Genomic DNA, 13413 nt, shown 5'->3' with positions numbered 1-13413 from the left:
AGGTTTCCTTTGAGGATGAGGACTGATGGGTCAGATATAGAGTGATTGCTTTGTGAAAAGTGTTCACCCACAGGTGATGACGTGCTTTGGGCTTCTATCATTTATTTTCCTGTGTGAGTTCATTCTAGATTTCCACTTCTCGCTGCATCCGCTCTCCTAACACACCAAGAACGGGGTGAGCTCGAAACACAACTAGCCATTGTTCACTTCATACTCCCCAACAGCGTGCCGTGGTAATTAGTCCAAATCGAATCCCAGGCTCCAGCAACGCTCCTCCTGAAGGAGGGTGACCTTTCAGTCCAGGTCAGGGTTAGAGAGGAGTTCATTTCCTCCTCAAGAAATCCTTTGGGCCTGAACTGCTCTCAGTTACTCCGGCTTTACACCGCTGGGGAAATTCAGTTGATTTCCCTGGCGTTAATTCTGATTTACACCAGTTGGAGTGAGAGGAGAGTCAGGAGCATGCTGCATGTGCTTAACAGTGATGGCTCCAAGCCATGAAACCTGATCTAGACCTAAACTTTCCCTGGGCTCACGGGTGGTTCAGATCTAGGATTTTATTGGGCTCAGAGACAATGGGGTGCAGCTGTGAAGTCTGCGTTTAGACCTGAACTTCCATAAAGTCCAGAGGTTTCATCCAGGTCAATCTTCAGCATTTAATATTCTACCTATCAAAATACCACTCCTGGGACCCGTTTCTGGCATACACTGTTGCAACGGCAGTGACTTCAATGGAATTGCCTGGATTACACAGGGGGAGATCAAAATGGTGCCAGTGCAGTAGGTGAATTATGCTGTATGCTTTTTGCCATAATTTCAGTGGACACAGTAACATCTGCATGCTCCAGACTAGGAAAATCTACTAATATGCTGCCCATCCTTACATTATTGTTGCCAGAAGAGCTTCGCCTTCCTATCGAGCTCCTATTTTTGTTTGGGAAGAAATACACAACTCCTCTCCTCTCCCATCCAAACGGTCTTTTTTCTCCTCCTCCCTGCTGGCAGCCATTGACAGTGCATCTGTGCACGTTGCGTGAACTGTGCGAGTGGTGTGTTTTTATAGCTGGGAACTGGCAGCCAGCGCCTGGTACCTGCTGTGTGCTGGCGGCCTATTAGTTGTAGCTCTTTATGGGTTTAACCAAAACTTTCAGGACTCTAATCCTTTCATGCTCTTGAGAAGGTATTGCTTTCATTGAGGATATCACAGAAGCTATACAATTGGGGGGAGGGGAGAGACATAAATCCACAACTAAATACACGTTAGCCTCCATTAAAATGAGCCGTGGCCAAATATATCTCATGACTTATGCAGTGGGGATATCTTTCTGCTGGTAAGAACATGCATCAGCAGGCTGAATAGGTAACTAAATGAGACCCAGGGGGAATTTTTCAACAGTGTCTAAGGGCTTGTCTTCACGTGCAATGCTTCAGTGGCACAAGTGTAGCGCTTTAGTGAAGACACTACTATGCCGATCGGTGTGGTTAATCCCTCTCCACAATAGGCGGTAGCTATGGTAACGGGAGAAGCTCTCCTGCCGCCTTAGTGCTGTCTACACCGGGGGCTAGGTCAAGCTAACTACATCACTCAGGGGTGTGGGTTTTTCACACCTCGAGTAACATCATTATACCGATATAGGTCTGTACTGCTGACCTGGCCTAAGCAACTCTTGAAAATGGGACTTAAGCTTCTCCGTGCCTTTGAATTTAAACAAGACAGACTCCTAAAGGTATTTAGGTGCCTAAAGGTGCAGCCAGATCTTCCAAAGTGCTTTGGCTCCTAACGCCTATTGATTTCAATAAGAGTAGGTGCCTAGTGGGGTTTAGGCTCTTAAGTATATCTGAAAGTTCAGCCCTAAGTGCTTAATTCACTTTTGAAAATGGAATCCAAGTGTTTTTTAAAATGTTCCCCATGACTTTTAAAATGGTCTGACCCTGAGAAGTTCTGAGCCCCTTCATTCCTTACACCGATCCTGACCAACAACACTCAGCCACAGTTGGGCACTGAGCGTGCCATAACCAGGGGCGGCTGCAGGCACCAGCGCACCAAGCGCGTGCCTGGGGTGGCCAGCCGCGGGGGGGCGGCCTGCCGGTCACTGGGGGGGTGGCAGTCAGGGAGCCTTTGGCAGCATGCCTGCGGGAGGTCCGCCGGTCCCACGGCTTTGGCGGCGGGGACCGGCGGACCTCCCACAGGCACGCCGCCGAAAGCCGCCTGACTGCCGTGCTCGGGGCAGCAAAATACATAGAGCCGCCCTGGCCGTAACTGCTGCTCATTGTGTCTGCTGTAATGAGATCATGGCGACCTTGTCTTTACCCTTCCTGGCCCTCCCCTTCCATACCCCTCTCCCCTTTGTTGGCACTCTTCATATATTTAGAAAGCAGGTTTTAGGAGCAAGAACTAACTAACTAAATAAATAATTTAAAAAATCCCTTTGTCTGGGCATCTTTATTCTAAGCAGCTCTGAAAGGGAGTGAAAGCTACACAGCCTCACGGCCTTTTCCAATACGCTCAGAACCATTTTAAAAAACAACTACAAAATAGACTTGGTTTCTTTCTGTTTTATATGCCCACCACTTCCCGGAAAGCCTCCTTCCAGGTCTCGCTCTGGTCTGTAGAAAGGTGGCGTTTAGATGTAATCCCCTATTACCATCTTGCCAGAAGACAAGAATCTGAATGTGGGATGCCACAATGGACTACAGCTCCCAGCCTGCCCTGCTCTCCTACACCTCAGGGAAAGAGAAGCTGTGCAGGTACTACCAAGAGTCACTACTCAAAGAGGAACTGTAATTGGACATCTAGTTTTGTCTCAATGCTCCAGGAGTGCATTCACCCAGGGCTTTGGATATGCAGCAGATCTCTGGACGTTGCTTTGACCATGTGGAAACTGGCACAGAATCAGTCATGCCACCAGATTTGGGACCAGAATAATAAACCTCCAGAGGCCTGAACACCCTATGGGAGTCACTGAAATGCATAGTCCTTTACCCATTCCCTAGACATGCTGATTATCAAGGATCTGGCCGCGTGAATTCTTCAGCAGTAGGAAAATATACATAATCTGTTTGTTAGCATAACTGAAGCCACAGTTATGAATGGGCCTGTAGTCCTGCAGTATTCAGTGGTAGCAGATGTATTTAAAACAAATTAATAATCCCACAGAACTGTTAAATCTAGTTTATCCTTGAAACATCTGTTATCTTTTAATGAAACCTCCTGGCAAATGCACACAGCGATTACCAACGCTAACTCTACTTTTTTCTCTCTTTTTTTTGATCACGGAATTAGTAACGCTAATGACCACATTTCAGAGCCCGGGCCAGCTTTTGACTAATGAACATGCTCCGGGCCAAATTCTCCCTTTCAGAAACACTTGGTAGAACCCCAAGGACTTCAAGGGGGGTTGCACTGGAGTAATATTGCCCAGTAAATACATTCCATTTACAAGCTGCTCGCATGCTCCTTATGAGGAGAATTAGGATGCAAATGCAACCCTAAAGCATGGCTAATGTATGTGTATTTTGCACGGGATTCCTAGACGGAATTCTCTGTGTCAGTGGTCTCCTGTATCTTCTAGAGCACACATTGTTGCACAAGCAAGGAAAGATGCGCTGTCAATGCACCACCTGCTCTAAAGGGGGTTCACTGCATTGCTACACAGCTAGGGAGATTTGCCTACTTTTCACCTCACTTGGATCTCCAGCCTCCTCTAGTCATCAGTCCCCCCCGCCCCCGCCAAGCAGGATGAGACCTCCACGTCGGTGTTGAGTGCCGTGAGGCGTAGCCTCAGAAGGGGCCTGAGCATGTGACCCCTGCGAGTTTGGTCTGTGAACCTCAGGCTACAGTGCCACTTCTCTGGCAGGAAGCTCAACACATTTACCAAAAAGCAGGGCAAATGCCTCAAAACAGCTCCCACCAACATTTGCTGAAATAAACGGCCCTTGTCTTCAGGAGGCAGTGCAGGCTACTGGATAGAGCAAGGAGACCGGGGTTCTAGTCCCAGCTCTGCCACTAACTAGCTGTGTTACCTTGGGCAAGTCACTTCACCTCCCTATGCCCACAGGTAGAGGATGAAAACATTAGGGAGAGGGTTGGGCCAGCTTTATGCCCACCAGGGGGATTGAAGCGAGAAACCAATCTGCATTCACACTAGGCAGTAGCAACTTCGCTCCTGTCCCACAGAGCGAGCCTGCCCAGCCCCTCAGGCTCTCTGGCTCCTCCTGTCCTATGGTGCTGGGTCCAGGGGTTGGAGAGCAAGCCCAGGCAGCAGTGATTCGGTGCTGGCCTGGTCCCAGCTCCCCAGTCCGGCCCACTGGCTCTCACCACTAGCAGTAGGCTCAAGGAGCCCACTGCCGTGTCAAGTGGCGTACATCAGGACTGCCTGCTGAGCTGGGCATAGGTACCAGGGAGGCTGGCAGCTGAGGAGCTGGTAGGTAGATAGATTTGGGAGGTGGAGCCCCTGCTAGCCCCAGCCACCTGCTTTTGTGCCTCTGTTTTTCCTCCCACCCTTTATCTGTCTCGACTATTTAGTCTATAAGCTTTTCAGGGCAGGGACTGTCTCTTACTATGTGCGCGTGCTTTGCCAAGTACAATCTAGCCCAGAACATGTTTGGGCCTCTAGGCACTACTTAAGATTAGCGACTGTCACATGTTTGTACAGCACTGTAGTGAGGCGGCCTGGCTCCCGGTCGCCCCTGCGAGGGATGAGCCAGAACAGCTGCCCGAGTGGGCGGAGTCACCGCCGTATATCCCCGCCCCCCGGAAGTGAAGGGGTGGGACAGGAAGTATAAAGGCACGGCCCCAGCGCTCATTGGACGCCGGCCGCGGGAGAGGACAGACGCAGGTACCCGAGGTCCTGAGCAGGACTGGCCGAGCCTGCCCCGAGCCCGGTATCCTGAGCAGGACTGGCCAAGCCTGCCCTCGCCGAGGGTCTGGAGGAGCCGCCTGACCTACCCAGCGCTCGGTGCCCTGAGGAGCCCATGGTCTGGGACACGGTGGAGGAGACTGAGGACGTACAGGTACCCATGGAGGGGGAGATTGGAAGTGGCCTGGGGATAACGGACCCCGAGCCCATGTCAGTGTGTTGCGGTCAGGATCCCCACTGACCCAGCAGCAGACGGACTGCTGCTGTTAGGGCCCCGGGCTGGGACACAGTGGAGTGCTGTTTGTTGGCTCAGCCCTGCCTGAGGGTCTGAGCCCCTGAACTACTGCTTGTTTGCTGCCCCGCCCCGACCTAGGGCTTGGACTTGCCAGACTGAATGGTTTCCCAGCCTCGTGACGTGAGACGGCCTGGCTCCCGGTCGCCCCTGCGAGGGATGAGCCCCACCCCAGATGTCTACAAGCACCCAACACAACAGGGCCCAAATTCCTTGTGGGCATTAGTAAATAGCATAGTAAATGCTATTGCAATATAAATATTAGTAATAATAAAATACTGACAATAACTTTGTATTTGTTGCCAGTGAATGTGTTTCATGGCGGGAATGTTTATGGAAATAATAAATTGTAAAAGAATATTAGAGAATACAGAAAGAAAAAGTTCAAACTCATCAATGTGCATGTTCATGCTCAAAACCAAACAGACATGGTCCATCCAATCAAGGAAGAGATACAATATCATTTGATGTTACATGCCCAATCAGCACCAACCAATGCCACTCTAATTCTCAATAATCACAATGAATGGCTCGCAAAGTATCAAGAGACTGATAATTATTCACAATTATCCTAACTGCTCACAGGCAATTCACAACCAGAAAGAGGCTAAATTAATCAAATAAAGTACTTACTGTGGATTAGCTGCTCAGTTTGAATTTGCCCAAGAGGCATGTTAGGGGCTCGCCTCAGTTTTACAGAAAATTAATTAACGCTTAACTGAAAATGGTCACCTGGGCAAATTCAAACTGTGTGTCGGTGGGCCAACTAAAATGCTGTTCGAGTTAGGCCCCAGACCGAGCCAGATTTCTTGGGTGAAATAGGGAGAGTCTTCTTCTCCAGTTCCAACATCACCCAGAACAGGCCCTTGCAAGAAGCAGCTAGCCCTTTTTATCTGGCCTACTGGGCCCAGATTGGCCACTGCCTGCTTCTAGCCCTTCTAGCCACTGGAGGACCAATTCTCACTGGTTCTGCCAGAAGATGATCCTGAGAGGCCTCCCTATGGAACCCCTGGAGGTCTGAATTCACCACTCTTCTCTTTCAAAAGGACACCATCATATGGCAGGGTGTACCAAGGCAGCAGGGCCTCTGATGGGCAGCAAATGACTGGTACACCCGATCCCATAGCCTCTATTCTCTAGTTTCATGGTGGGATGACTCAAAACAACAGGACCTCACAGAAACTGAAAGCTGGAAAATCCAAAATCGATAAAAGGAAACATTTTTGCCCACAGCTACAATCAGCCTGTAGAACTCACCACCACAAGATATCACTGAGGCCCAATAGTTTAGCAGGATTCAAAATGGATTAGAAATTTCTATGGAGAATGATAATATCAAGAGTTATAATAGTAAATGCTACAAAAAAAGTTTGGAATTGGAGAAGGGATATAAACTGTCACGCTTCAGGACTCAAGCCAATCTCTAACTATGGAGTGGTTAGGAGGAAATCTCCCCTGAGAATAGGTTAGCCTGTAACTGCCTACTGCAGGGTTTGTTGCATCTGTCTCTGAAGAACTGAGTACTGCTCATTACTGGTGACAGATTATTGGTCTACATAAACTGACAGCAAAGGGTAAGGATTAAGGATGTGAGGGTAACATCCAGAGGTCTCCACTTTGTTGTCCTTCTTGTAGTTTAGACAGATCTTGAATTTGAAGTTCCTCAAATACATTTTAACATTAAGAAAGAAAGAAAAATTCACCAGAGTGAAATGGCAAAGCCAAGGTGGGCAAATTTCCACTCATTCCTCTCAATGGATTGGCAGCTGCCTAGCCTATTTGCACTCACTGGAGAGGTGCTAATGCGGTTAATAAACAACCCCTGAAGCCAAAAGTACGAACAGCTCAGCTTGACTCTGATGACCTAGGCAACCTCCCTCTCCTTACATAAACCGTACATCCCATCACAGCTGTGTGATGCCAACTCAAAGGACTTGAGCAAGAAATACAGCAAAGTACACTGGAACAGCTGTTCCAGGGGAGTTACAGGTAGGCAGAAAGTTAACTAAGCACACAGCTGGAATTTAGCCAGGACACAAGAGTTAACATCTGGCTTCCCTTTGTGTTCTCCACTGATGGCATCCAGAAGGATTCATTGTACCAACACCTTCATCTTAAGATCCTCTTTGCAACCACGTTTTCATCTGTTGAACTTCATTTGTTTTGTATACTTTGTATTCATCTATAATTAAACAGGAATTCTTCTCTAACAGCCATGCCTGTTACTGATTGTATCTTATTTAAATCAGGCGCCCGAGTGAGAAAGGGGCTGCAACAATCAACATTTTTGGACCGAAAACAGACAGCTCTCCAGTGATCACATTCACACCCGCTGCATTGTCTTTTTTAATAGTATTGTTTTAAGGAATTTTGGGAGAGTGCAAGTCATTGGGACTGAAACCCCTTGAGACCACAGTCCTGCATTTGTCCTTTGAACATGTACCCACACAGTACTTTGTCAGCCCTACCCTTTGTGCAAGCACTTCTATGAGAAACAGGAGCCACTGAGAGTCTATGGCTAGTTCAGTCCTTGGCCTCTAAGCTACACATGATAAAAGGGGACAATGTGTGTCCTTCGTGATCTAGGCAAGTGCCTAATTGTATTCGGACTGAGATCCACCTGGAGAACTGGACTGAAAACGTTCTACTCCTTCACCACCACATTAACTCTTTACCCCTTGCTTACTATCTCTTCAGAAGGTATCTGAGCCTCTGCAAAACTTCTTCAGCACATATAGCAAGTTCAGAGGAAGACTTTTGGAAAGATTATCTGCAACATGTGTTATCTGGGTCAAGGTGCTTTGCCTGCCTCAAGACATTGCTGAAAGAAATGACCAAGCAAAAGGTCTACAAAAGAAAGGAAACATTGTCATATTACTGGGTGAGACAGGCCAATCCTCCAAGAAAAATCACATCAGAGCTTCTGATCTTCCAAACACAATCACTAGAGTATGAGCGGAGTCCTGGAAGTTGGAAGGCATGAGAAGAACTTTTGGGAGCTCAAAGTGCTGTTGATGACTTGGTTGCTGTAATGCTACTTCTTAAGACATGATTCCACCAGACGATTTATATGTATTGAAGTTTGCAGAAAGCACACTCTGCTATTCAGACTAGCCCTATGTTCTTGTCATAGATCCAGAATTTAGGACCTTCACACATGACTAAATTTGTCTTCCTACACATAGTTCTACATTATTTCACTAAATAAAGGGATAACAACCAAACACACACCGCGCGCACGCACACACACACAGTCTTCATGAATTATGCAAGTCTTTATTACACATTAGTGCTTTTCTTTTCCTGTGTACCTTTTTAGCATAACGATATATGCTAGCACTCACCCCTCCCCCTCCATACGTGAATCACTTCTTCAACTCTTCATTTCACTGGCATCAGGATGAATATGCAACTCCCACTCTTTTGACTTCCACTGTCATTATTTTTCCTTCTTGGGAAAATTTCATTTATCAGTAAGTCTAAATCTAAAGCAATGAAGTCATATTCATGGAGCTGTCAGGGGGACTGACTCAGAGAGTGTTAGTGACTCATCCATGTGAGAGAAACTTGTAGATCTCCAAACAATAATTTCTGGAGGAAGCTGTTTGGAAGGGTTGTTTTGCTGGACAATTTTCATTTAAAAATTGCGGAGTCAATTTAGCACAGATAGATTGAGAATCCTGGATAACTCAGTGCTACAGCAACAGCGTAGGTGCTGTGTATGTGCATATATGTGCACACACACAACACCCTGCCAGCATGCCTCAGGAGGTGAAGCTTAAAGATAACTCACATCTTTATGGATCTCAGGAAAGAATGAACAGGTGGTTTGTGTCTCTCTCCCCCATGCATATGCAGCTGTCATGGGAAGAGGCTGAAGTCATGATGAAGCCTAGAATAAGAGGGAGCTCTCCAAACTGTCCCTTTGGCAGCCCTGCGCAGGGTCAGGCTCACAGCGCAAGATGGTTTTGGCCAGCAACTTATTGGTGCAAATAAAGTTTTATTTAAAAAAAACACAGGCTAATGAAGGACCGTCCAGAAGTTGGTGAGTCTTTTTGGCCAGCCAAGAGCACATTCAAAGTTAAAAAACAGACTTTGAATCGCACACGATGCAGTAGAAAAGTTTTATCTGACTCTGAACGTGCTGTGCATGTTGCTGTGGCCGCAAATCAGGGTCAGGGTCAGGGCCAGAACGCGTTCCTCACGGAAAGCAGTCGATCAGTGATCTGCTCTCATGCTCTGGAATGAATGTGATCCAGTGTAAATCAATGGGCTGACAATACAAATGAGGCAAAAGAGCAACCACATGTTTCGCTATGGAGATGTTCTCTTCTTCTTTATTTATTTGTTTGGTGCCAGTTCCAAAGCCCATGAGCTCTGGGCTTTGCCCTGAAGCTTTTTGCCAGCTCTGGAATGGTACCAGCTTGCTGATAATTAATGTGATTTTATTTCATACCAAAAAGAAACCATCTGACGCAGATTTTTTGTGGAACCATAAAACAATGTTCCGTAATCATTTACAAAAACTGTGCATTTATATCCATTTAAGCATGATAGATTGGTGTTAAAAACACCATTATTTTGCCAAGTGTAAAAATGGTGTCACTTCTGCCTAACGCTCACATAAAGATAATTGGGCTGCTCCTTTTGTTAAATAAATCATTTTAGAGGCATTCCATTATGATTTCAGCACCAAAGCGAGGGAATGCAAGGCTAGAAATAAAGGAAAAAAAAGGCAGCTTGTGTTTGTCGGGTGAATTTACTGTCACACTCTTCACAGAAATGGGACGGAGCTACAAAATATATGTGCCACTCTGGAACACTCCAACACGAGAGAGGTTTCAGATAAGGGACCAGGCGTAGGGAACAGGGGGAGCGATCCCCAAAAAGGCGGCGTTTTTACTCACCCGGCGGCGCTTTTACTGACGGGGCGGCGCTCCGGGTCTTCGGCGGCACGACCTTCACTCACTCCGCGGGTCTTCGGCGGCATTTCGGCAGTGGGTCCTTCAGTGCCACCGAAGACACCAGGAGCTAGTGAATGGCCCGCTGCCGAAGTGCCGCCGAAGACCCGGAGCGCCGCCAGGTGAGTAGAAAAGGCGCCAAGAAATTTAAAAGGCGCCACTTGTGCTCAGTGGGAGAGCGGCCACTGCCCCCCTAGCTATGCTACTGAAACCAAGCTATAGCTCTTAGGAAATGACATTGGGCCTGAGCCTGCGGCCAGTGGGGGGAAAAAACCTCCTATTCACTTTTGTGGGAACAGGATCAGTCTTCACAGGCCTGATTCAAAGCTGGTTGAAGTCCCACTGATGTCAATAGGCTTTGGAGCAGGCACCAAACATCAGATTTTTAAAGGTATTTCGGTGCCTATTTCCCATTGAGTTAGATGTTTAGGCGCTTTTGAAAATGCCACGAGGCACCTGTCTGCTTCTTCAGGTCCCTAAATACCTTTGAAAATCTGACCCGAGGCATAGAGGCTATTAGGGCTGTATCTTGCAAAGAGCTATGCACATGCCTATAGTTACTCTTGCGCAGACTGCCACTGAAATCAAGAGGACGCTGCGAAAAGTGTAGCTAGGTGCAGGATCGCGCCCTTAGCCATCTACTTGCAAACGCCAGAGGGGTGAAAAGGCTCTTGCAAATTGCTTGATAAATTCAGATTCTGAAACTTGACATTACTGCAACCAGCTTTAGTTTTCAATATTGAATCTGACGGCTTATGTAAAATCGTATATGAATTCTTTATTTCCTGTGCACGGTCAAGCAGCTGCCACACTCTACTCCAGAAGAAGACGCATTTCAAAGGCAGGTGAAGCAATATCTGTATATTATTATTTCTACACCATAAAGATAACTTTAGGCAGTGGTTTACAACATGTAAAATACACTAACTGAACTACAAAACCTTTGTCTTGGAGAGTTTAAAACATATAGCCATGGGCAGATACAACACAGCTGTCAAAGAAAGTCACAGAGAGAGAGAGATGCAGTCACTAGCAAGCTTCACAGAACTGGTGGAATTAGAGAAGTAGTTTGATGGAGTAAAGAAGTAGGCACACGCAGCCTAATGTGGAAATCACTGAAACCACTGAAGTATTTCTCAGTCCTCAGAGGTTGAGCTGCTGTAGAATACAAAGATGGGGCAGCAGAATAATAATACCAGCTAGCTGTTGTATAGTATTTTTATCAGCAGTTTTCAAAACCCTTCACAAAGCCGGTCGTTATCATTATCTCCATTTTACAGATGGGGAAACAGCGGCATAGGAAGCTGAAGTGAGCTGCCCCAGGTCACTCAGTGGGCCAGTGGCAGAGATGGACTAGAACCTGGATCTCTAATCTAAGTGCTCTGTTCACATTGCCACAAGGCACTAAGCACAGCAAAAGAGGAGCCAAAAGAGAAAGGAAGAGAGAGTCTAGCGAAGGGAAACAAAGTCCTATCAAAGGGTAAATATTATTTCAGACAGACTCCAACATAAGAAGTCCAGGCACACCAGCTGGCCATAAGCACATGATTTAATTATTTGTACTATTCACAAGATGCCGTATCTATTTAGTGGGAAATGAAGTGTCATTGCATTTTGAACTACATTCCCCATGGTAATGCAGAGAGAGAGAGTTTGTGTCTGTGTCTGTGTGTGTGTTGCGGGGAGTGAGTTATGCTATTTAGGAATTTGTTGGTTGCGTTTGGAATGTTTAGGACATGGAACTTGATAAAGATTCCCCCCATCCCAGCTACTAGCAGCTACATGAAAAACTTTTCAACATAGCTGTTTGCTGTGGAGTGCAAATAATCAACCTGTCACTTCCCCAATCTTGCTCCTGAGATTGGGAAACCATTCTATAAACCAGCATCGCCCTTCCTTAGCATGCGATGTTGAGAATCTATAAACACGAGACACATGCCCAGTGCTTTTAGGAGGGAGGATTCCCTGCCCAAGTCATCCAAAAAGCACTAAGATTAATCAGTAATTTCCAGAGGCTGCCTTCAAAAGTACTAAAGGGCTAAATCACTGTTTTCCATATTTAGGCATGTAGCTGCACCAAAGTCAATTGGTCTATCTATGTCAATGATGGTAAACAGGGTTTAGCCCCAGAATTTGCACCTGAGATGGGTCCATTTCTCCTATTATTTCTCTATGTTTTATTTGCACTTTAGGTTTCCATAACTATTTATGGTTATTAATAGGCCAGAGCCATCTCTCCATAAAAGCTGAAGGCAATGTGACCCCATTTATTTCAATGGGAGTAGGATCAGAGCGATTATTTGCACAATGCCATGTGCCAGACAGAGGAGAGAGTCAGGTTTCTTTGTGCAATGCTATTACAGTCTAGAATACTGATCTACCTGGCTGTTCATACATGCAGTATCCGGGCACCTACGTGTTTTCTGTAATGCTTCTAATCTCAGAACTGCCTTTCTTTAATCGAATTCAGGGAGCCAAGGGATCTTTGCGTGTTTACAAAGGTGAATCCAGTGAAGCCTGTCTCAAATGACTACCCAAGTGGCCAGCAAAAACCAGTTAACAGAATTGTTTGTCTAGGAAATGGAGAATGGCATTGGGCGCACTCACTTCAGTGGAGCTCACCGAATTCCCCCAGCTGAGGGTCTAATGCCAAAGGCTGGGGGATTCTTTGGGGGAACTCTAGTCTAAGTTGAGCTATACGTCACAGGGACATCTGGTCACCCTAGAGCACCTTATTTTCAAAATACAAACAAACCTTGGTTATTTCCCCAGTTTATGAAAATGCACTTCTACAGGCTTCAATGGGCATGTACCAAAAACCATCAGAGCCACATGCTTATACTCATTAGCTGAACCAATATTAATTAATATTAATGAACTCCCTATACTCCCCCTCCCTCAAGCCTCCCAGTAGAAAGAGTCTAAGAACACAGATAGCTCTTGCGCTGGGACCCAATCATCAACAAACCCTAGTTCTGTAAAACTAAGTAGGGGGCAAGGAGGGAAGGGATTTCAGACTCAAGGGCCCCTCTATTTAGTACCCCATTCCCCAGCCCCACAAGATGAATAACTGTCATCCTTCAAAAAGCGACAAAGAGTCCTGTGGCACCTTATAGACTAACAGACATATTGGAGCATACGCTTTCGTGGGTGAATACCCACTTCGTCAGACGCATGTGGTGGAAATTTCCAGAGGCAGGTATAAATATGCAGGCAAGAATCAGCCTAGAGATAACGAGGTTAGTTCAGTCAGGGAGGGTGAGGTGCTCTGCTAGCAGTTGAGGTGTGAACAACTAGGGAGGAG

Source organism: Chrysemys picta, chromosome 14, assembly GCF_011386835.1.
Source record: "Chrysemys picta bellii isolate R12L10 chromosome 14, ASM1138683v2, whole genome shotgun sequence".
NCBI lineage: Eukaryota > Metazoa > Chordata > Testudines > Emydidae > Chrysemys > Chrysemys picta.
This window is presented reverse-complemented; position numbering follows the sequence as displayed.